Below are 24261 nucleotides of genomic sequence, written 5' to 3' on the forward strand. Positions count from 1 at the left end.
CATATCGTCCACTTGTATACGCATTGCATAAAAAATTGTTAATTTAACACTGCCATTTGCAAGCTTGCCTGCACATTGGCCTTCCATTCACCTTATTTTCCCAAGACGCAGGTAAGATGCCTTATTTAGCTGGCCGAGGACACAGGATGAAAACCACAAATCTCGTATGATGCACAAAAATGCATAGAAAAACGGGGGCTTAGTAATTATCTCCAACACTTGCATTCAAAGCAGGAAAGTGAACGTTTCACAATGCATTGCACTTGAAATTCTCTTTATTCTTCAGGAAATTTCATCCGTTTCATGTGTTGTTCTTTGCGCAATTTGGGAAACATTTAGATTAGCGACAGTAAGACACCTTGGAACGCTTCAATGAGAAACTTTCCGCAAGGACTGTAATAAACCTACATAGAATAGACATACGTCACTCAGAACATTGCTTCGTACTTCGAATAAGTAAAAACACCGCGCTCAGGATATGTCACTGAGGATGCCTGGAGAAAAGGACTAAATGCCTTGTATAACGCATAAAAATTGGGAAAAAGCGACCATTCAGTAGCTGTTTTCAGTGTTCTTATGCCATGCACAGAATGCAAATTTTTGGTACATGTCCCCGTAATGTGGTCCGCCCAAATTTGATATATCTGGTGCTTTCACTCCTGCCGCGAAACAAGTAATAGTGTAGTTTTGATTTAGAAAGAGCCTAAAAATCAAATAGTCAAAGTTATAAGAGATGCTTGTCTTTGAAAAAAAATTAAGACTGCGTTCTATCGGTACTTGAAAGGCCCGGCTTGTTTGATCAATGTTGTTTTCATGAACATATTACGATACTTCCCACTTCACCTTGATGCTCCTTCCATTACATTACGTCGGTTGCATGATCACTTAAGTTTCACCCGATTATATGGGTCAATTCACTCCTTCAACTCATCTGCTCTTCGTCGCGCCAAACGTTTGTGGAATGGTCTTCCAGACAACATCGCATCCAAATCAGACCACGATAGTTTCCGTCAACTTCTACACTCTTTCTTTTCACATTAAAAACTCACCACTAGTTTTTCGAGTTTTGTTTTACTTCTTGTGCCATGTCCTGTATCCCACCCATGTAGTTATTTTTCTTACTTTTACCGCTTGAAGACCAAACACATAAGTCATTTTTTTGTACTACTGCACGTGTTTTCTTTTTTTAGCATTACCCACTTTGTGTCCGACTGCATTTTTTTGCACTGAAAAATGTTTTTACTGTGCACGCGATTAGTCCCTGCGTTTTTTATCATGCCCTACCGTTGTGCGTTTCTCAAACACTGCCAACAGTTTCTGCGCCTGGAATCCGCACATTTGGCTGTTTAACTTCGGTTGTAGTTTCGTTTCTTTTTACTGTCGTCATTGTGATTAGTATATTTTATAGTTCTTGCGTGCAGTTATGCAATAAGTATAATGCCAGCCAATATTTTTTTTATGTTATCCTCTTTCCTGCCCTACCTTATATTACCGTCATACCACTTTATCGCCAATTCCTCCATTTCGTTGTGCTAAATTGCAGATTTGAGCGGTATGTTTGTACACTGTCGAGATACTTTACACTTTTATTACCACCCTACTCTATCCCGTGTCAAGGGGCCTTTAAGGTATTTCCAAGAAATAAAGAATAAGTGTGATTAAACAGTGAAATTAGATAGGTATACCTGTAAGAGATTTGAATAGGTTTCGATGGTGATCAGATACTGAGACTGCGACGCTATGTAAGCTATATTTGGACCGACAATAAATGGTTACATGATCTGATAATCCAACGATTCCATGACGTAATGCCCACCAGACATTGCGCGCGGCTGAGTATAATGCAGGCCTCGCAGGCAGATTAAGTGTAGCACGCTTATTCTGATTTCGAAAACGGATATAGCTGTCCCAAAAAGTGGTCATGGTGTAAATTGCGCAAACTGACATTTCCAACGGCGTGAAATGACCAGCAACATGGCGATCTCCACAACGCTAGCGTGTACGGCGAATACCGCGCATCGTCCGGTACTGGGCGCCCCGAGATGGCACGAGAAGACTGTCCTCATGGTCCAAGCAGGGGGTGCGTGGTAAAGAAAAGCATTACTTATGTGGCCACTCTCGCTCTCTCGCGTGAGCTGAAGTTTTCGGTGGAATTTCCAGTGTGCACCCCAAAGTGCCCGCCTTGAAAAGTGGCGGGGAGTGGGATGGGGCGAATGACATACTTTGCCCCCACCCCGACTTCTGAGAATGGCGTGGCATATCTGCCTCACGGCAGATAATCCTATGCACGCGCGCCACCAGACCTGTACACGACAAAAAGAGAATGCGGAGTTTCATGGCGAAGGCAGTATCTTTAAGGCAAAGATTATGTTTTATAACGCCAGCCCTCCTCTCCATAGCGCGAAGGATTCCGTAAATTCACCAGACAATTTCATGACTTCATAGTTCGCCCGCTTTTGACAACCGGACAAGTGCCTATTTTGTCCACTCGACACCCCTAATTAAATCGCAAACTCGGCAGATACGACATTCTTGCAAGGCAGCTATTCAATGGGAACAATACTTCATTCTAACATTCTCTGGATTAGAGTAATTTGTCGAGAAGGCACCTTTCTGATGCATGACCACTGCCATTTCTAAAAATAATAAAATGATGCAGATCCCGTGCACTGTGGGAGTCGATTAAGCGAGGCTTTCTGTGCCGGTTGCTGTGCTAGATGATATATAGTGGCAACTTTGACGGCGGAAGATTATTTCTTCTACGTTGACTCTAACGCGAGAGTGACAAGTTGATCTGAAACGTTACCTTGCACGCACCACTACTGTTTGTCGCTGTTGTACGCGAAACTCACAGGGAGAGGTGTTTGCTTGAGGCGTTATTGCGCACAATGTTTCGTAACCATCGAGAGCACTGAATATTGTCATTGCCTCACGTGGCACATCGCATTGTGGCAGAAGTATGAAATTAGAATTGGATTATGGGGCTGTAAGGCCAAAGTGCCAATCGGATAATGAGGCACGCCACGGTGGCGGACTCCGGATTAATTTTGACAACTGTGGTGTGCATTACAATGCGTTGGCGCGCTAGTTGGAGCGAATCCATGAATACTTTGTTAAGCGCAAAAAGACAGACACAAGAAAGACGACAGTCGTCTTTCTTGTGTCTGTATTTTGCGCTTAACAAAGTATTCGTGGTGTGCATTACCTTGTCACAATATCTAATCGCATGAGCATTTGCTATTTCGCCCCGGTCAAAATGCGGCTGTCACGGTCGGGATCAAATCCCCGTCATGGAAAAAACCCATAGCCGTAAATTTTATGCAGGAGGCGCGGAGGTATTGATTTGGTGTGCAACCACTTCCGTACTGTCGCCTGGTCCCTGCGAAGCGCTTTAATTACTGGAGCTCCAGTTTCACGCGTCTTGCGTACGGTGTCCGATTAATATATTTGAATGATGTTTGTTTTTCAAAAAATAGCAGAAAGGTACGATATTTTCTATTTAAGTTTATCCAGTTTCCCCACAACCGTTGTCGCGTATGTAGTAGTAGCATTTCCTTGTCTGTTCACGTCCCCTAACCCCGCTCCCACGCCCTGGCCCCCTGTGTGGGAACTGCCTCTCATCTCGCCACCTCTCTATACTTCTCGGTACGTCCCCGCTAGATACGCCCATTAGTAGAAAGCTGCGCGCTGCAGTTTCTCCAAAGGTTTTAAGGGGGGTCACGGATAATTACAGCGGTCAAAAGGCTATCCTGACGATACCCAGGGAGCAGCAGGAAGAATTCTGCACAAAAGGCTCCCACGAATTTCTCGCGTCGCCTTCTTTTTCTGCTTCGCACTTGTCATATGCGCACAAGTTCGGAACCACCCATCGACGCGTTTTGCCAGATAGCAGTACAATGAGGTGCAGTGGGAAAGTGGAAGGAAGAAGGACAAGAAAGCTCGGCTATAAAAGGCTCCGCTGTGTCACCGAGAAGGTAGTAGTCTTGAAGCTACGATTCTGTTTGCTACTGCGCCTTTGCGATCTAGTGGCTTACTTTTGCGCTGTCATTGGCACTGACATGGATGTTGATACACTGTCTCAAGCAGTCGATAAGGCCATGGCGGATATTAAGAAGAGCAGGCAAGATTTGGCATTACACCGGCACCTCCTGCTGAAGAATTTTTTGCCAGGATTTCCATGTGTGGAAGAAAAGCCGAGGCAGCCACAACGGGACAGCCCCAACAAACGGCTTCCGCAAATTAAGGGGTCTTCTGGAGATCGCCAACTGCAAAAGCGAGGTGCAGCACGATCGGAAGGTAGGCTGATTTCTGAATACATTATTTATTAGGCTAGCAACTGTATGGAAACTACAGGCGCATTTCTGCTATTGGCGTGGTGTTTGTCGCCACGCGCCCTAGGTGTGAGCGTATGCGTGCGGTGATAAGCCAATGATTACGGCTGAATATCGCCAGCGCAATGGAGGAAAGCGTAGAGGAAGCGAGCCGTCTTCCATCGAGAGAGGGGCGTCTTGCTCCTGCAGCAGCGGTATACAGCGAGGCCGTGCAGACCGTATCTTAAAGGAGCCCTTAACTACCGCTCAAGATCGGCGAAAAAAAGATAGTCCACGAATGGCATACGCAGGAACTGTATAAAATAATTATTTGCCAATATTATTTTCTTTCTAGATGGCGTAAGTCTACGTAGCATAAATTCTGCATTTATTGTCTGCCTCTTTTGCGCTGTCCGTTCTCTTTTATTTTTTCTACTCTTTTTCCGGCGGAATTAGGAGTCTTTCGAGTGCTTGTGCTCTGTTGCGAACGCTAGGGCGGAAAAGCTTCGCAAGAAAAAAATTGCGGAAATCTCTGCTCTATCGCCCGCCATGCACCGCAAAAATGTCTAAGCAATTTTCGAGGGCACGATGATTACTCGAAAAAATTGGGCAATTTGGGTGTTCCAGCATTATGCGAGTGCGATGATTACACGGGTAAATACGAGAAATTCTTCGTACACGAGAAGGCCGTTCATTGGAAATCACGTGTTTCAACATTTGACTGGGAGTCGGAACACTTGGCATTCGGTTTGCTGCGCGCGGCTTGGCACTCTACATATGACGCACGCATCCGCACTTTTAGCTCCCGTTCAGTAACCCTATCGTTGAACCGGCGTCTCGTAGATTAGGGCGAATATAGCCCTCTGCAAGAACATCGCACCTCACCGCGTGGGGAAAGAAAGCTTCCAGATATCGTCGTAGGAGTCTGAGAACTAGGAGGAGGCGAGGGCAAGTTCTGTGTACACTTCGAAAATGCTTCCGCAGTCACCTTTGAACAAAAGTGAGCATCCAGGAAATATCCGGAATCTCATTTTATTTGCGATTCTTCTGGGCAAAATGCAACAATAGCCTAACCTGCTGTCCACCTGGCATGCATTCGTGATTGACCGTACACGGCGCTTTCTTTTTTTTTTCTCCCCGATGCCACAAAAAAGTGAACTGCTTTGGGGCCACGTTTAAGGCCACGCATGCTTGAAGGAATGTGGGGTAGGCGCAGCGACTAGACTGAATCAAACACACAGATGTTGAGAAAGAGTCCTTCCGAGGTTGACCTGCTTTGTAATATTTAGTGGCGTCACATTTGAGAAATGCTGGAACTTGCCTGAAAGAGATTGATATGTTTTGCACCGATGGTGCCAATAGCAAGAAACTCTTATGAGATTTATTATTCGTGGGAAATCTTTTGGTTCAAGCACTGCATAGTAAAACTCGCAGGTGATTGTAATTACAAAACACTGTATGACTCTTCTAAGGTGCAACGCCCATTGTGAATCAGCCTATACATGAACAGGAATGTCAGTTTCCACGGACCGGGCCAGCAGAAAAATTTGCTATGTTCAAGGCTCCTTAAAAACTCCTTAATCCCTATAGCACAGTCTGCTCTTCATAGAATCGCAAGAAAGGGCTTGCTCCAGGCTTATTGAAAACTTCAGTGCTTCAGCTTGACTTGTGTGTCACTCATTCTACTTCGGTAATGCGTGAGCAAGTATAAGCAGAAAGGGCAAATATTAATTAACAATAACTAATTTATAAACTGTACATCGGAACATAAACAGCCACGCATAGATGATACGTGCTCTGTAGCCTAGGAAAACACTAAATTATTGTTTTGCGATGAAAAGCAAGAGAGATATACATGCATAAGTTCTTATTGTTCTTCCCACTTTTATTAGAACATAAGTAAACTTATAATTCCTTTACATGCAACATCTCTTTATAGAAACATTGCATCACATTTCATTTGAAGGCGCAGCAAACTTCATTTCTTATGTTGAGTAGTTTTCCCTGAAACGCTGTGCACCGAAGTCAAAAAGGCTGCTTTTCTTGCTCTCACTGTTTTGAATACCGTCAGGTAACGCTTCAGAGAAGGCGTTAATAGTAGGTGTAATGGGAAAGCACAGAAAGTGAGCATTCTAATGCATTATGACTCACATCCTTCCGATGAGCCCACACAGAACAGTGTGGCCTCAAGCAATGACTAAAAGGCGGGGTCCCTGCTACAGGAGTGGGGCCGCCGCCTTAAAATCGAAAACTACAAAATGAAAACAAGATTAGAACTCCGCGCCACGAGGAAATCTAGAAGGCGGAGTTCAAGCGGAGCGCGTTGTGACCCTTCTCTGAAACGCTTTCATTTCAACCCAAGCCTGCTCCTCGCGCTGTTCTAGACGCTTTATTTCGTAGTACGAGTGATTATCGTATACCCGGCTGCTATTCGCCAAAAGCTCACGTCAATGAAAAAGCTTGTATGAATAAGGGCGCTTTTTCTGTAACTTCCTATTGTTATCAACGAAGTTCAATCAAACAGGTAGAAGTAAGCGTGCGTGTGCTTTGAAATTTTTATAATTACATACTATCGGAACAAGCCGACCATCGTCTAATCGCGCTGTATCGTGGCAGCGTTCGTAGCAAATAAACTACGGCCATCCTGCTTATCGGTGTCGTAAAGGTCGGGTCTTGCCCATAACCACCAGTTTTGAACGTTCAACTGGCCTGAATCCACGCGCAACGTAAGGTCTGACCAGGTCTGACCTATCTCACGCTTGCCATCGCGCGATCATTGGTAGACGCTCCAGCTAGACGCCTTGGCAGACTAACTGATAGCGCTCGAAAAATGCGCAAGTCGGATGTGGCGATTGTCTATAGGGCAAGCTGACGAAGGAACAAGCCGGCACGCACCAAGTAACATGGTCAGACTGCTGCATATGTGACTAGGCATGCACTCAAGTCTTGTCAGGGACAAAGCTAAGGCTGCCCATGCGCCTCATGGTTGCATTTAGCTGCGGTTTTGTCGTAGTTTAGATACCATGGCCGCCGCGGGAGGCCCGCAACGGGTCCACTGGTTAAGCGTAACTGGCTCGCTGAGGAAATCGAATTTGGTGCGTAGAGGGCGCGGAACATGGAAATGGCTTCGTCGTTAACATCCAGCACTAGAATATAGCACTGCGTGCCACGCTATTTTGGCGGCTGAGTGTTCTGGATACGCCCTGCTCAACCGGAGCCTTCGCTGTGCAAGGTATTGAACAACAAGTGGACGCACCGCGGAGGCTGTGTCTTAATGCCACTAACTCCGCTTCTGCTAAACACGTTAAAGTACCTTTTGCGTCAAAGTAGTTCTGAAACAGCGTATGTTCACTGGAAATCTCTTTCTACACTGTGATTAAGAGCGCTTCAGGGCAACTTTCAAGCGATCTGTGAGGGGGGCAGAGTCTAGGGGCGCCTACGCGTTGTAGCTTTACACGTGCTGTGTTCTCGCCGCTCAGCCAGTGTTGAAGCAATGGACAGAACGAGGGTTACTTCGCTCGCCGCAGCATCCACGCTTCCTCATCTCGCAGTTTTGACAGCCGGTGGCCGGTGTCATCCAGTGTGATGTGTTTGTATTTGTGCGTGCTTGCACCATGCCCGCCAATTTTATTAGTAATCAAATCTATTAGTTTATATCGCCGATAAATCTACTATCCTTATTCGCATAGCTGTCTACTAACTTTCTATCGCTGTGATGTCTTCTCCTTTCTGGTGAAAGCGCGACTTTTTTCCCCTTGTATCAATAGCTCAATAGTTAACAAGATTGCTGACTAAGAGTTCATGTAAAACGCCAACAATGTTGTCATTGTCTGCGTTTCCATCGGTTTCGAGCTCATGATTTCTTCAAGCATTATTCAAGGAAGCCAATTGCATATGTTTACGAACAGTAACATGAACGCCTTTCTTAACCACACAATTTTATTTGTGAACATGGTTTAATAGTAATGAAACGTCGGGTGTCGCATACGGCTGCGGCAGTTACGTCAGCGAACGACTAGTGTCTCCTCTTTTCTTGTCCCTTGGACTGTGTCCTAATAGTTCGCGCTCTAAATTTACCAATGAAGTCAACGGCCCGCGACATGCTACGTTTAATCTTCCCTTGAAGCCAGTCGAGCTCTGACAGCTACCCGCAGGAGTTAGCGGAAGTTTTTTTGTTTCTAAGTTCTATCTTCTTGTTCTTTTCTTTCCAGGTGAATCCTTGAGGTCAAAACGGAGAAGGAGCAGCACGCATGATGGCCACCAAACGGAAACCAAGCCTAGTTATTCTTCTAAACAACAGGGTGATCCAGCATCCAAAAAAGTGTGTCCTTCATCGCCGATGAGATCTGAGGACTTTGAGTGGTATGGACCCGTTCCATGTAAAACGAGCGAGTGGGACTGGCTCCTCGTGGACTTCAGTGAAATCCCTCCCGATACCCCTGTGCCTGACCCTGACTTCTCCTTTCTGGAATAGCAAACCTGTACGAATATCCGCTCCAATTTAGAAGTTCTATTCTTGATGTAACGCAGTTTCTTAATTAAGCTATTACGAATACCGAATGTTCTCACACTTTGAAACACATAAATATAAATGTAACATCAGGGGCTTTGGTGTTAACAAAGCAGCAATTATTTACATTTATTAAATACTCGCGTTTGCAATGCCAATTGCAAATGTGGTGCAGTAGAATGAGAAACTGCGTTTTCGCATTCGCTCATCTGGTGCTCCCTGTTAGTGACAATAGAAGGAAACAAGGGACAGCGCGTCACCACATTAAATTAGAAGGAGACAATCATTGTAGTCGTCATCATCAGCCTGGTTACGCCCACTGTAGGGCAAAGCCCTCTCCCATACTTCTCCAAACCCCGGTCATGTACTAATTGTGCCCATGTTTTCCCTGCAAACCTCTTAATCTAATCCGCCCACCTTTCTTTCTGCACACATTGCTACGCTTCCCTTCCTTTGGAATCCAGTCCGTAACCCTTAATGGCCATCGGTTATCCTCCCTCCTCATTACATGTCCTGCCCCCCCCCCGCATTTCTTTTTCTTGATTTCAACTAAGATGTCATTAAATCGCGTTTGTTCCCTCACCCAATCTGCTCTTTTCTTAACCCTTAACGTTACACCCATCATTCTTCTTTCCATAGCTCGTTGCGTCGTCCTCAATTTAAGCATAAGGCTTTTCGTAAGCCTCCAGGTTTCTGCCCCATACGTGAGTACACGCATGGGGCAGTAAACCATCAAAGATTGCTTTCATTGTCATGCAGACCTAGTGAGACTCGTTAAATAGCAAATTCATTTGCTAATTGTCTCAACGCACTTGCACAACACACATGGTGATGAGAGCTACCAAGGTACTGCGCATGGCTTTTGAGATTAGGGGGCACCTACAGCGTGTTAAAAGTGTTGGATGTGCAAGACTATCTTCCATGCTTTGTAACCGCCAGGAGCATGGATCTGCTGTTTATGCACTTGCAATTTAAAAGGTATTCTTAGGAAGCTAGACAATAACTAGCACTGACGATTGATTCAGTAGTTTGTACTCTCTTAGCGAACTTCACGAAAGTGAAATTTTGTTGCAGTTGCCTTTCATTATTGTGAACTGTGCATTCATAAACATGACCGTTAAACGACAACATACATTCCACAATTTGAAAAGAAACAACTGTATAGATAACATTAGGTGGTACACCATTTATTTCAAACTTCTCTAAGGCTTCATATAGATTCCAACATGTGAATTGGTCGTACATAGTGTTTTGAACATTGTCCTGAACATCGAAATCCTTGATATTGGAAGGTTGGGTCATTTATGTGGACAAGCTGATGTATCGATACTTGATGTCCACCCAGTCTGGTCCAAAATGTACCGTGACATGTTCTCTGCAGCAGTGCCATCTTTCCTATTTTACAAAAATGCAACAAATGGCCCCCGACTACTCTTGGAGGTTACTGTCCAAACCATTCAACATTTCACAAAAGACTTCTTTTTCTCGTGTACGGTGCATTTTGTCATAGTTCTAAATATGATTGTTGCCGAGACAATGCGCTAACTTGGACCAGCCGGTACATACTTTAGCGAAGAAGCACCGATATCTATTGGGACAAAGTCAGAGAGGTCATACACAGCAGTGCTGTTGCGCATTGCATTTTTAGGAACTGTGGCCTGCAAGCAGCTGTCGCATCACACCTTTGAATGAATCTAGGTTGTTCATAAAGACATTTAGTGATGATTTTGCGTGCACATAAAAACATACTCCACTGTAACCATTTAGAAGCTCTGCTGTTCTCTGAATGCTAATAAATCATCCCAAGTCTTTTGGACATCGGGCGTTTCTGGATTTTATTTTTTGAATTTTACATTGCAGGAGATTTTCCATTATTTCTTTGATCTCACCTAACCCAGATAATTCACCGTGGTTGCTCAGTGGCTATGGTGTGGGGCTGCTTAGCCCAACACCATAGGTCGCGGGATCAAATCCCGGCAAGGGCGGCCGCGTATCGATGGGGGCGAAATGCGAAAACACCCGTGTACTTAGATATAGGTGCACGTTAAAGAACCACAGGTGGTGCAAATTTCCGGAGTCCCCCACAACGGCGTGCCTCATAATGAGAAAGTGCTTTTGGCACGTAACACCCCGTAATTTTTTTAGCATAGGTAGCATGCTTATCTTTGCAGCGGCAACACAAGTGAACGTTACTTTATTCAGTACGTTACAAAAAACTGCTCTTGCACTATTACCTCAAAATGCAGTGTTATGACCCATTTATAAATTGCTTTCTTGAGGTGTGGCTGCAGTAAACTGAAATTTTGTGAAATAAAAAGAAAACACAGACTCATCAATATTCTGATATACTTGCTTTCTGTCAGACACCATTATTCCTTTCCCACAAATCATGGCCACTCTTCAGGTTCTGCAATCTGTGTGGGCTGCATTGAAGCACCGACGTAACAAATATGTTCCCAGGGGATCTAACTACCACACGGAACATGTGGTGCAGCACTTCCTTATGGCATCATATGTTGCAGCTAGGATACAAAGACTAAAGCCATTGTTTTGACGTGCATACGATAGGTGAAAACTCAGTTTGCACTTGTGAAACTTTCCGAGTATGTTCTATATGCAATGAGTTAACTTTGTAACGCCATGTTATTTAAAAAAATACTGTGCACGTTTGTGTACATCAAGTACAGCATGGTACTTGACGTGAATGTAATCGAAGCAACTCACTCTTCCATTTTCTTGAATACTAAAAGTAAATGGCAGGCGCCTAACGAAATCTACTGAATATATAGACATGCGCTTGACGCCTTTTTTGGATTTTAAACTTCTTGACAGCAGCAGATCTAAAGCTGGAACACTGTTCTGTGCCAGATTTTTAGGCCTTATGACGTATGGCATTTTACCCGTACTAATAGTGTTCCCTGGAATTTGAAGCGACTTAAGCGTATGTAACTAAATACCCCAACCCAATAGGGAGTTTTAGATTTTGCGCACCCCATGTTAGAAGACACAAGCCACCGGGCATACGAAAGATAGCAAGAAGGCATACAAAATAGCACAAGCAATGTGTAGGTTCTTCATATGCAAAGGCGGTTGGGTTTGCAATTCCTAAATCTCTCCAATGCGGCATGTCTGATACTGCATATAATACTGTTTTGTGCTTCTATTGGGGGTGGTGAGTTACGGAGTCGCCAAGGGGTTGCTCTTCTTTAACGGCCGCTGCAAACAGGTGCGACGCTCTGTCCAATCTGCTTGCACCGCTGGTTGTCCCTCGTTACTAGACCGCCATGTGCGACGACGACGGTGAGCCGTTTGCGAGGTCGCGTCAAAGATTCCAGCGTATCTCGATATGCCAATTTTATTTCTGCTATTGCACGATAATGTACACTGCTTGTCTTCTGCCAATAAAGTTGCACGTTCTGTTCACTCACTTGTGGCTTGTTTTATGGGCGTCAGTAGAGGCTCTTTGGTCTCCTGGCAATTATAACGCACCAGCTACGCGGCAGCCAACGCATTAAGGCATGCCGCATAGCCGGCAGGGCAAGCATGGCGCGTACTAGCGTACGCTACCGGCATAAAGCGACCATATTGAATTTTGCTCTAAAAAAACGGACTTCCGCTTCCGGGTTCAGCAGCGCCATCTGGCATCCCGCTAGGTAAGTTCCATGCGCTGCCGCTGTTTATTTTCGTACCACTGCGGATGATGCTGTTTCCCTTCTCTAAAGTTGGTTCTTTATTCTATGGTGCGGGTGCTCGCGCGTCGGCGGCCATGCGGCCGTTTGCCGCGCGTCACGTTTTTCATTCGCGGAAAACGCGCCATGCGGTTCCAGCTAAATGCTTGCAGCCACGTCAATTGTCAAAACCATTCCATTGCCCGCATTTCCAGTGGTGGGGCTTGCGCCCAATTTACAGAGCTTTGGATTAGTGGTTCCGCACATTCCATCCAAATTACAACTATGGGAAGACCACGAGTAGCGCGTACTCCTGAGGCACAAGCAGCCTATAGAGCGAGCGTCGGCGTGATTGACGCGCGTGATTTTTAACGCGTGCCCAGCATGAACCGTCATCGCGCCGCCGCGTGCTGCTGCTCGGAGTAGAAAAAAATAAAACGCGCGGCGCGTCCGCCAATCAGAGTTCAGGTAAGTCACGTTGCATTTAATGATGTGGAATTTTTTTTTTTTTGCCACCAGATGGCCCTGCTCTCTGCGCATCTCGACGGAACCTCTTTGGCGCAATTTCTTTTTCTCGGCACAACTGGCGCGTGCGTCAAAGAAAACACCTGCTACCGTGATTTCGTTCGCGCATCGCGTTCACGCAAAATGGACAAAGCAACCTTCAACGAAGCCCTAATAAGGGAAGGGGAGAAGCATCGCGTCCTGTGAAGCCCGGAATACATGGAGCGTTTTTGAGGCGATTTTCGCCTCAAAAACGCCATGCCATGTCACGCCGATGGTGGCGCCAGCTTTTCCAGTGGTAGAGCTCGCCCGCAATAGCAAATGCTGCCTCCGTGATCCTCATAGACCACTGCTTCTAAAAATGTGCAAGCTGTGTTTGCTTCTCAGAGCTTGTTTTGACTCAGCACAAAAACGAGTTCTAGTAATATTGTAGTTGACAGTGTAGCTATACAGGCAATGCAAACCGCAAAGCAGATTACTGGTTGCTTGTTAGGGCAAGAGCATGGGCTCCGAAAGAAGGAGATACAGTGGAGCACGTCAGAGAATTAGGTGGTGTGATGAAGTCACCTCATTCATGCCAGGAATAATTTGAGATTACTGCGAGATGGCTCTAACCTGAAGTGGATCTAAACTAGTTACATGATGATGACGAAACAAGCCTGCCTTTTTGTGGGCCGCCTAGCATATGCAGAATGACCATCTTCAAATAGATCCTCTAAAAGAATAAATGTTGGTCCTCCGACCTTGCCTCACACGAATTGTTGTAGACTTTGACACATTTGTGTCCACACACATGAATAAACTTCTTTTCGGTCATAACTACTACTCTCTCTGGCTGGGTTTGCGCTGGGTTTCTTGGACACAATGAGAGTGGTTCGATTTTAGTACCTCTTCAATATGACTATAGCTCTATGCCTTTGCACGTGATAAAGGACTCATGACATTTTACATCAGGAATTTCGTGCTATTATTTTCGTTTGCGTTTCTGCTCAGGGTGAATAAAACTTGTTACTTCTGCTGAGACAGGTGGCCTGTCGAGCCTCCTAGTACAACTCATGTGGATGCTTCTTTATTAAGTAGGCTATAAAGCTTCTACCTGATTGTTGTATTCATATAGGGGGTTGTGGCCAAGTACTGCACCAGGATGGCCAATCCTGCTCTGATGAGGGAGTGCGCGTTACTGGTTTTGGTTACCGGGATCAGGCCGCACTCCAGGCCTGTTTATCTGATTTTATCAACACACGGATTTTTTCTTGATCCAGGGGAAAAATTGCGCGGCACCGGGATTCGAATCACGGTCCTATTGCACGCGAGGCGGATGCTCTACCTCTACGCCACCCCTGCGGACACCGCAGCTTGCACCACCAAGCTGCACGCCACCACAGCTTCACTCCAAGAATAGTGTAAAATTACTCCCCGGATAAGCTTTTGTCACACAAATGGGCAGAGTAAACTCAGACGTTGAGGGAATGAGAACAAGACAAGAAAAAAACCACGAATAGATTGGAGAGTGTGCTTTCTCGCAGACGCCGTAATTTCTTTCCTGCAACAGACCGCTCTCTAACACGCGAGCGCAACCAATAGTAGCACAAGTGTTTGTGAGAAATGCGTGCATGGGACAGAGATGAGCTTGTCACTTTAGCTTTACTCTGTGCCATTCAAGTACCTTTGAACATCCTTGTATTCAATCCACACCACCTTAGACACTGAAGAATCCTGTGGGGTGCGCTACATCGCAGAAACATACGAAATATGATTTCACAATGTGCAGATTTAGTAGCGAACCCAGCGCGTACTCCACAGCTGCACAGACAACCGTCAGGTGGATCAAGTTAATGGTCAGCCTTGTTTAATGCCGCATTTTTTTCAACTAAACATTTTCACTTTTCAAAAAATGAGGAGGGACATTAGTTAGCTTTAGTCTCGTGATTAACATTTTCAAAGCTGAATAAGATAACTTTATTTTGATCTGTGCTTCTGCGGTAATGCAACGCACTGCATTCCATAATGAGGTTTAGTGCCAAATCTGAGTGTGAAAGTGTGAATGCTTTCAATGTGTTCTGCAAAGCTGCGCAACTTCTGTGGCAAAGTATGTTGCTTAGATTCGATCAGTGGTTTAATATCTCAAGCTGCTGCATATAGCACGTGCCGCAAGATGTAAAAACTATGTTTTGCTGTAGCGTAGGTGATCAAAATTGCTTTCAAAAATATTTTTCTGCAATGCAGCAGCATAATTTACTTGTGACGAATACACACAAATTAAGCCGTTACCATGAGCTACTTCAATGACCTCAACGTGTGACGCAAATCCAAAAGAACCAAGACCATAAACGCAATGCTAGTACAATGTTTGCAGATGATATGGATAGTAACAAGGGATTTTTTTTTTACCTGGACATAGGAGTACATATAGAGCCCAAACTGCGAGCAGCTGACCAGAAAGAACGAAGTAGATCATTGTCAAAAACACCCCGCCTCAAATGCGCTTCATTTATGATATCGTTACGGTAGCGGAAGGGCGATAAAACATTTTTTACAATCCACAGTCTCATTGGCTGTATACGCACCATCCAATAACGCGGCATTCTGTAACCTAAGTTCCCAACGACGAAGGCGACATGGTTTCCGTCAGATTAAGATCTCTGCGAATGCGCAGCTGATAGGTGATGTCTGCACTGACTCTGTTATTTCTCTCGCTTTTGTTTTATTGAGATAGAACTGTAGATTATTGTAGCCAAGTGTACTTACGTTGTGAGGTGCGTTATAAAGAAGCAGTGCCTTGTGGCATTCATTTCATACAGCGCCAGTGCTCAAAAGGACCGGCGAGTGCCCGGGCAAGTTTCCTCGCTCGACGTAACCTCTTTAACCGTAGTGAACAGCATGCCCGCGGGGCACTGTGAGAGTGCGTTAGACAAGTCTATTCATACCCTTCTGTATGTTGTGCCATATACGGGGGGTCATGAAAAACGATGATGTGGCATGCATGTTACTATTTGTAAAACAGAGTTGTAGCTCGTGTACAACGATTGTGGTACATTGCTATGGCAACACATGCCGCCATTGGGTTACAAAGGGTTTAACCTGTTTGAAATCACCTAACAATAAAGAGGCTCCCGTGATCCCCAGAAAAGATGAGCTGTGATGCCACATTTACTCAACATGCTGAATGTCAGTGCACCCTCTTCCATACCATGAAATTTGTCTAAGTTTGTGAACATTATTAATTCATGTGCTCATGATAGCCAGGACCACTTGTTTTGCACAATGCATAACAGCTGCTGCCTATGAAATTCTTCTTTCATGTGGCAAACTAATACAGAGGGACTTTGGGTACTGACAAAATAACAGTCGGGGAGTATTACAAATATGTGAAAAGCGGATGTCTAGGTTGAATAAATCTGCTCTCTGACGTACGTTTCTGGCATGCCTTGTTGTGTCCTGGCACAGATACTACACGGATGGTCATTGCGGCGCAAAGCAACAACAAGCATGCGTCCACATCATGCAAGAAAGTGTGCCACCTGTATAAGAAAATTGGTTACCATTCATCTAGTCAAGCTTGCACATTGCATCCTTGGATTGAGCAACATCATTTGCTGTTCATGTTGGGTACCACATTTACAAGAAACTATTTTCGAATTTATCACCTGAGTCTTCTCAGCCATGTACATCTTTGTGGTTTTTAAGGCGTAAGCCTTTAATGGAGCTCATGAATTGATTACCGGAAGACACTCCTTCCAGCTTTCTCTCCTAGCCTGTCGTCGCGTGCGCTTTCCCTGCGATTTAGACTCCTTGAATTTAACAAGGTTTTCTGCAGTTGGGTATCGGCGCAGAATATTCCATTCTTTGTTTTGTTTTTGTAGCGATAGCTACATTACGCCAGGTTTTCGCCGTCGCCGCACTTTGAGCTATGGCCGCACTGTGACCGCACACCACGGCCCTCGATTCTCCAGCAACTCGGCTCGTCGCGGTCGCCGCGCGACCACCGCTCCTGCTATTGGTCGTGTTCCCGCAGGGAACAGAGTTGCGCATAGGTTCGCATAGTTGCGCAGAGTTTCAGTTCTGCGGTGGAGCCACTCCTCGCGTGCGCAGGAGGCAAATGCCGCGTGGTGTTGCATTTGCTTTTTTGTCTCCTGGTCGCGAGCTACATGCGGCAAGTGTACGCAAGCGCTGAGCAAGATGACACTTTTTAATGCAGGGCAAGTTTGAACGAATGCCGTGGCCAGAGAGGTGCAAACCCCCCGAAATTTTTAGTTTTGTGTGTACATATATACACGCACATATACAAACACACGCACGAATGTACATATAAAAGATAGGACCCCCTCGGTCCCTCGAAATAAAATCCTGATATGCCCGTGGCTCGAACAGCTCAAAAGTTCGCGTGCATACGCACATTACCTTGCAACAAAAAGCGGTGCAATGTTTTTCAGCATTCATATGAAGTTTCCTCGCGGAGGCGGAAGGCAAGAAATATATTAAAGGGTGTTTAAAGAAAACTTCACACACGTGTGGTATACAATTATGTGAGCACATTTTGACTGCCGAAACGAGACGAATAATGAATGTCGCCAACAGAATTATCGTGCCTACAATTATGTCAGTGACCGTTGACTGTCATATCAGTAAATGTCGTTCACAGCAGCTGCACGTTTTCGATATATGCGGTGCAGACATGTAAATTTAAACGCATTTAAAATGTTCGCACGCGCGCATCTTATGCAAAGCTTATTTTTACGATTCATACCGCAAACTTAACAGCTGCTTCGTAGCAGCAAATCTGTAAGTGGAAAAAGATTCAAAATGCACGAGCTTCTAGAACAAATTTATTTGGTACAAGGCAATCGATGAGGAACGGCTACTGGCAGCAGGGGATGAGTGCTCGGCCGCTATCTTGTACACGTTCGAAAAGCCGACGTTCGATTTCGCCTCACGCGATTGGACTAGATTGGACTAGGCCGCGATATCGGCGGAGCCTGGACAATCAGCGAGGCGAAATCGAACATCGGCTTTTCGAACGTGTACAAGATAGCGGCCGTGGTTGTTGGAGCCTTGGGGGCAGAATTCAAAGCCACTGCAACGGCAACAAGTTATTAAGAATAACAACAGGTTATTTTTATTGGACTAATCACATAAGATGACAAATTGGCAAAGTAATTATTCACTAATTTCAGACTGTAATATGACAGCACATTTTTCTTTATCTTTTCATACTACTCAGGTTAATTTACTATAACACAGCACGTATTGAACGTACTAAGATAAATTAAGTAACCTCACGTCGACTGAGGCTGATCGAACAAGCAACATGTTGCGGGCGGTAAATGCTGAAGCTATCGCAACTGTCTCATAAGCGGGAGCGCGCGGTGTTTTCGACAAATTTCAGACTGTAATATGACAGCACATTTTTCTTTATCTCTCCATACTACTCAGGTTAATTTACTATAACACAGCACCTATTGAACGTACTAAAATAAAATAACTAACCTCACGTCGACTAAGGCTGATCGAACACGCAACATATTGCGGGCGGTAAATGCTGAAGCTATCGCAACTGTCTCATAAGCGGGAGCGCGCGGTGTTTTCGCTTACTACAAAACAATGAACACCAGCACATCAATCGACTTTACATGGAAAATCAGAACGCCGACAAAAATTTTAAAAAGAACAGAGCAGAAAAAAGCCGGGGGTGCAGCGGGCAAATTGTACCTGCTAGTATTTACTCTGTTCTGAACACACTTTTCTGGAGTCGCATAGTCAGAACAATCGTAGAAGCAGCAAAGCGAATTGAGCGAGTTGGTGAGTTAACCTTCTTGGCGTATATGTGCAGTGCGACAAAGAAGTGTCGTCCTTTCTTTGTCCGCGCCTGTGTCGCGCTGCACATATACACCAAAAATTGCATAAGTGAACAATCTCTCATGCCACCCGCCGTGGTTGCTCAGTGGCTATGGTGTTGGGCTGCTGAGCACGAGGTCGCGGGATCGAATCCCGGCCACGGCGGCCGCATTTCGATGGGGGCGAAATGCGAAAACACCCGTGTGCTTAGATTTAGGTGCACGTTAAAGAACCCCAGGTGGTCAAAATTTCCGGAGTCCTCCACTACGGCGTGCCTCATAATCAGAAAGTGGTTTTGGCACGTAAAACCCCAAATATTATTAATCTCTCATGCCAGGCGCACGCATTTCAGCATGTACAGGAGCGTTACTGGAGATAAATGCCGCTTTAATGTAAACAAGCTGAACTCACCTCTGTAAACAAGGCGAACGGACCTCGCACATCCTGGTCCCTTTCGGAGCCCGCCGGTCTCGTCCGTCCGCACGGCACTACGTAAAAACCTCTGTAACCTTCAGTGCGATTTGCGCAGTTTTGTGCGCTGCAACCCGTCATACAGGAATAAAAGTGTCAAAATGATCTGCTTCGTAGTCGTTCTCTTAAAGGAAACCTAAAACGATTTTCTACAAACGTACTGAGTCGTTATAGTAAGTCCTTCTGATCATTATTTGACACATCTAAGTTCTCCGCGTAAAGCGTGTAATTTATTATAAGGTTTTAAAATGCACATCGCTAGTCTATCATGCAATCCGAAACATAAGCTGGAACCTGGCAGTGAACCATACTACAGGGGTGAAAGACCGAGCGCGCTACTCTTCCAAGCTCGCACAGGATCTTTGGCCAATCAACAACGACGACACGAACTGTTCGACTCGCACCCTTCGTGCCACATGTGCGGTGCCCCCGAAGGAACAGTTGCCCACGTGTCGCAAGTCTGCTCACGCCTGCATGATAAAACCCGAACACTGCCAAGTGTGACTGAACTCGTGGGCCTGCCCGGTCAAATGGACGAGTCACAAATCGATCAGATCCAGTCAACCAAGACCCTATTGGTACGGTGGGAACAGATCTGCAGACAAACCGACAGCAAACCGGCTGGGTTAACGCCCATCATCATCATCATCATCACCATCATCACCATCAGCAGCAGCAGCAGCCTGGTTACGCCCACTGCAGGGCAAAGGCCTCTCCCATACTTCTCCAACTAGCCCGGTCATGTACTAATTGTTGCCATGTTGTCCCTGCAAACTTCTTAATCTCATCCGGCCACCTAACTTTCTGCCACCCTCTGCCACGCTTCCCTTCCCTTGGAATCCATTCTGTAACTCTTAATGACCATCGGTTATCTTCCCTCCTCATTACGTGTCCTGCCCATGCCCATTTCTTTTTCTTGATTTCAACTGAGATATCATTACCTCGCGTTTGTTTCCTCACCCAATCAGCTCTTTTCTTATCCCTTAACGTTACACCTATCATTCTTCTTTCCATAGCTCGTTGCGTCGTCCTCAATTTAAGTAGAACCCTTTTCGTAAGCCTCCAGGTTTCTGCCCCGTACGTGAGTACTGGTAAGACACAGCTGTTATAAACTTTTCTCTTGAGGCATAATGGCAACCTGCTGTTCATGATCTGAGAATGCCTGCCAAACGCACCCCAGCCCATTCTTATTATTCTGATTATTTCAGTCTCATGATCCGGATCCGCAGTCACTACCTGTCCTAAGTAAATGTATTGCCTCACCACTTCCAGTGCCTCACTACCTATCGTAAACTGCTGTTCTCTCCAAAGACTGTTAAACATTACATTAGTTTTCTGTAAATGAATTTGTAGACGCACCCTCCGGCTTTGCCTCTCCAAGTCAGTGAGCATGCATTGCAGTTGGTCCCCTGAGTTACTAACCAAGGCAACATCATCAGCGAATGGCAAGTTACTATGGAAATCTCTATTAACTCTTATCCCCAATTCTCCCCAATCCAGGTCTCTGAATACCTCCTGTAAACAAGCTCTGAATAGCATTGGAGAGATCGTATCTCCCTGCCTGACGCCTTTCTTTATTGGGATTTTGTTGCTTTCTTTATGGAGGACTACGGTGGCTGTGGAGCCGCTATATAGATATCTTTCAGTATTTTTACATACGGCTCGTCTACACCCTGATTCCGCAATACCTCCATGACTGCTGAGGTTTCGACTAAATCAAACGCTTTCTCGTAATCAACGAAAGCTATGTATAAAGTTTGGTTATATTCCGCACATTTTTCTATCACCAAAGGGGGTTAACGCCCAACACACTCCCTTTGCCAACCTCCCACACCGACACGCCACCTCTTGGACACCGATGCATAGACGACGACTGCGCAGAGTGCTGAGTGGAGCCATAGAACACCTGGTGGAGCCCTGCTAGATCTACCGATGCCACGGTAGCCAAAGCTTTGGCGGCAGGCTACGAGACAACACCTATGCGCCGCCATGCCACTGACGACGCCGAACTTGGCTTGGCTCGTCTTGGCGCGGCATTGTCTGCGGAACGGTGAACGTAGCGGGGGGGGGGGGGGGGTTGCGTGCTCATATATAGTTATGGGAAATTGTGGTGAAACTCTACAGTGCACGAACAAAAAATAGTGAACTGTGAGAGACAGCAAAAAACTATTTTCCTGTGGTACCTAAAACGCCTGCCCTGTGTTAAACGGGACTAGCAACAAACTTACTTACTGCTGGCTTGGGCGAGCGTTCAGTTTTCTGTGGCAGGTATACGCTCGACGGTAGTGTCTGGCGTTTGCTTTCGCGCTCGTGCGGTCTACTTAGTATGACGTGGCTTCTTCTACGTGTAAAACGGCGCTGCGAGACGTAGTGACGTGGTTTAGGTCGGTATGGGCGCACTTTCTGGTGGCGTTGAGGCGGACGGAGCACGCAGCGCGATGTGCATACGCACGTTTGAGCCTACAGTCAGCCTCGGAGATCAAGTGCGTATTTATGAAAGTTCCATTCACTTACGTGACCTTATTGCAGTATTACCCTCTAGTGCCAAACTGCGGTTTAGGAGCAATGAAACACACGCGACGATCGTAACAGCGTGGGTACCGTTCAGCTACGATAGGAGCTGTGCTGTTATAATTTGACAAGCGTTCATACTGTTATCTGCAGATTACATTGCGTGACTACTTGGTTCGACGGAGTGAGGTTTCCACCTATGAATAAAGTAGTTTTGGTTAGTAATAACAGCATGCCTTACAGTATGAATTATAGTTGTCCAGCAAAACGACCGTTTACGAACTGCGCGAGCATCCTATGCAGTGAGAAGTGTCGGATTAAGGATATCTTTGTTCTGTATATAGCGCATGGGCCAAGTATGTGGCATCATTGTTTATAGATCTATAAACGTTGTGCTGCGTGACTATGCGAAATCGTTAGCCCGTTATAGTTATAGCTCTCGCTGACCTCTTTGCCTTTCTATAAATAAATCTCTCGCTCTCTCTCTTTTCTCTCTTCCTCGAGAAAGATTATGATAACCGATTCTTTTTTGGTTGTGTTCGTTCCTTTCTCTACGGCGCGCTCAAACGAATTACAGAAATTTTGTCCTCCAAAATAGCCATCGCATTCTTTTTATACCATCCATTTCGGATATTATGGCTTTACAGGGTAAGAAGGAAATGCCGAAGCACATAGCATATTATATATATATATATATATATATATATATATATATATATATATATATATATATATATATATATATATATATATATATATATATATATATATATATATATATCACGCTGGTTCACCTACCGCAGTGATCGCTGTGTTCAGCAGCTCCATCGGCCTCATGTAGTAGGCTAGCGTAGATATAGAGTGATTTCAAGCCTAGGCCAAGATATAGTCCGGCGTTCTCGGCGCGCGTGGCCGCGGCAGGCGAAGTCGGATACGCTGCGTTAGCGACGCCAGGGGTGCAAGAAATTTGCTTCATCTACAGTTCGGAGCGCGCGCGCCGCGCGAGGCTGGCGCCATCTGTGCGTCCGGGAGCGCAACTACACGGCCGCGGTGAACAGCTGTTTACATGGCGCATGCGCGTCTTGCATATACCCGCGCTGCTCGGGTAGCGCGCGCGTTTTTTCTCGTTCCGCGCGCTTTTTGTGCGCCTAAAACGAAAAGTTTTGCGGCATGGCGTTAACTTTTCCTGACAGCCAGAACATCGCACTCATATTGCTAGTACGTAGACTGCGTCAGAAACGGAAGCGGACCATGTACATACGAGAGCTATTTGACAAGCGCCCTCAACTCGGCGACTACCACCAGCTCGTACAGGAGCTGCGCCAAGTGCACCCTGAGTACCACTTTAAGTATTTCAGGTAAGGGATAATGCTGTTCCTTTTATACCTAAGTCTGCATTCTTCGCAATGGGCCTTTCTTCGTGACCTGTGTTTATGTTAAAAAGCGCCATTTTTAAAACAAGGGAAATGGTTTAAAAAAAAAAAATCCTGTCAGCCGGTTTGCAGATCACTCAGTTGCGTTCTGCACCCTGCCGTGGTGGCCGCAATTCGATGCAGGTGAATTAAAAAGAAAAAAGAAACGCATGTGCGCCTGCGTTTAAATGCACGCATTGTAATTCCTGTCGTGGAAATTAATGCGGCGCCCTCCACTACGGCTAGCTTTATATCCCGCCGTGGAAATTTGGGGACTATAAATGTAATCAAGCATCATCTGACACAAGACACCCTTGTTTTCGCAGAATGACAAAGGCGAAGTTCGATCACCTGTTGAGCCTTGTGTACGAGAGAATACTGCATGCATCTAACCACAGGAGACCGATACGCCCTGCCGAAAGGCTGGCAGTGACGTTAAGGTGAGTTCAATGTTCTGACGCCCCATGAGCATAGCAATACCGATTTGTCATTTCGTTTATTGCGCAGTGTTCCCTTTTATTGCAGTTTTATAAATATTAGTACTTAATGCGTTGAAGTTAGTATTTTAAGTTGTTGTTCGATAAATTTTGCATCACATGTCATGTGAACTAATTTTACTACTGGTGATTTTCCAGGTTTCTGGCAACAGGTGCCTCAATGCAAGACATCGCAATGAGCTACTGCATGCACGCAACAACGGTTGCTGGGATTTTAAAAGAAACGCTCCCGGCGATATGGGACTGTCTATCACCGCTCGTCCTCAAGCCCCCAACAGCTGCTCACTGGGATAAAATTCGCAAAGGATACAGCTTAAAGTGGAATTTTCCAAATGTAGTCGGAAGCATAGACGGCAAGCATTTTGCGATTCAGTGCCCAGATAAGAGCGGGTCAGATTATTATAACTATAAAGGTTTCTATTCTATCATTCTACTTGCCGTGGTTGATGCCGACTACCGGTTTACTCTCGTCGAGGTCGGGGCCCAAGGAAGGATTTCAGACGGTGCTTTTTTTAATGAAAGCTCCATTAGAGATGTTTTTGA

Source organism: Dermacentor variabilis, unplaced genomic scaffold, assembly GCF_050947875.1.
Source record: "Dermacentor variabilis isolate Ectoservices unplaced genomic scaffold, ASM5094787v1 scaffold_17, whole genome shotgun sequence".
Lineage (NCBI taxonomy): Eukaryota > Metazoa > Arthropoda > Arachnida > Ixodida > Ixodidae > Dermacentor > Dermacentor variabilis.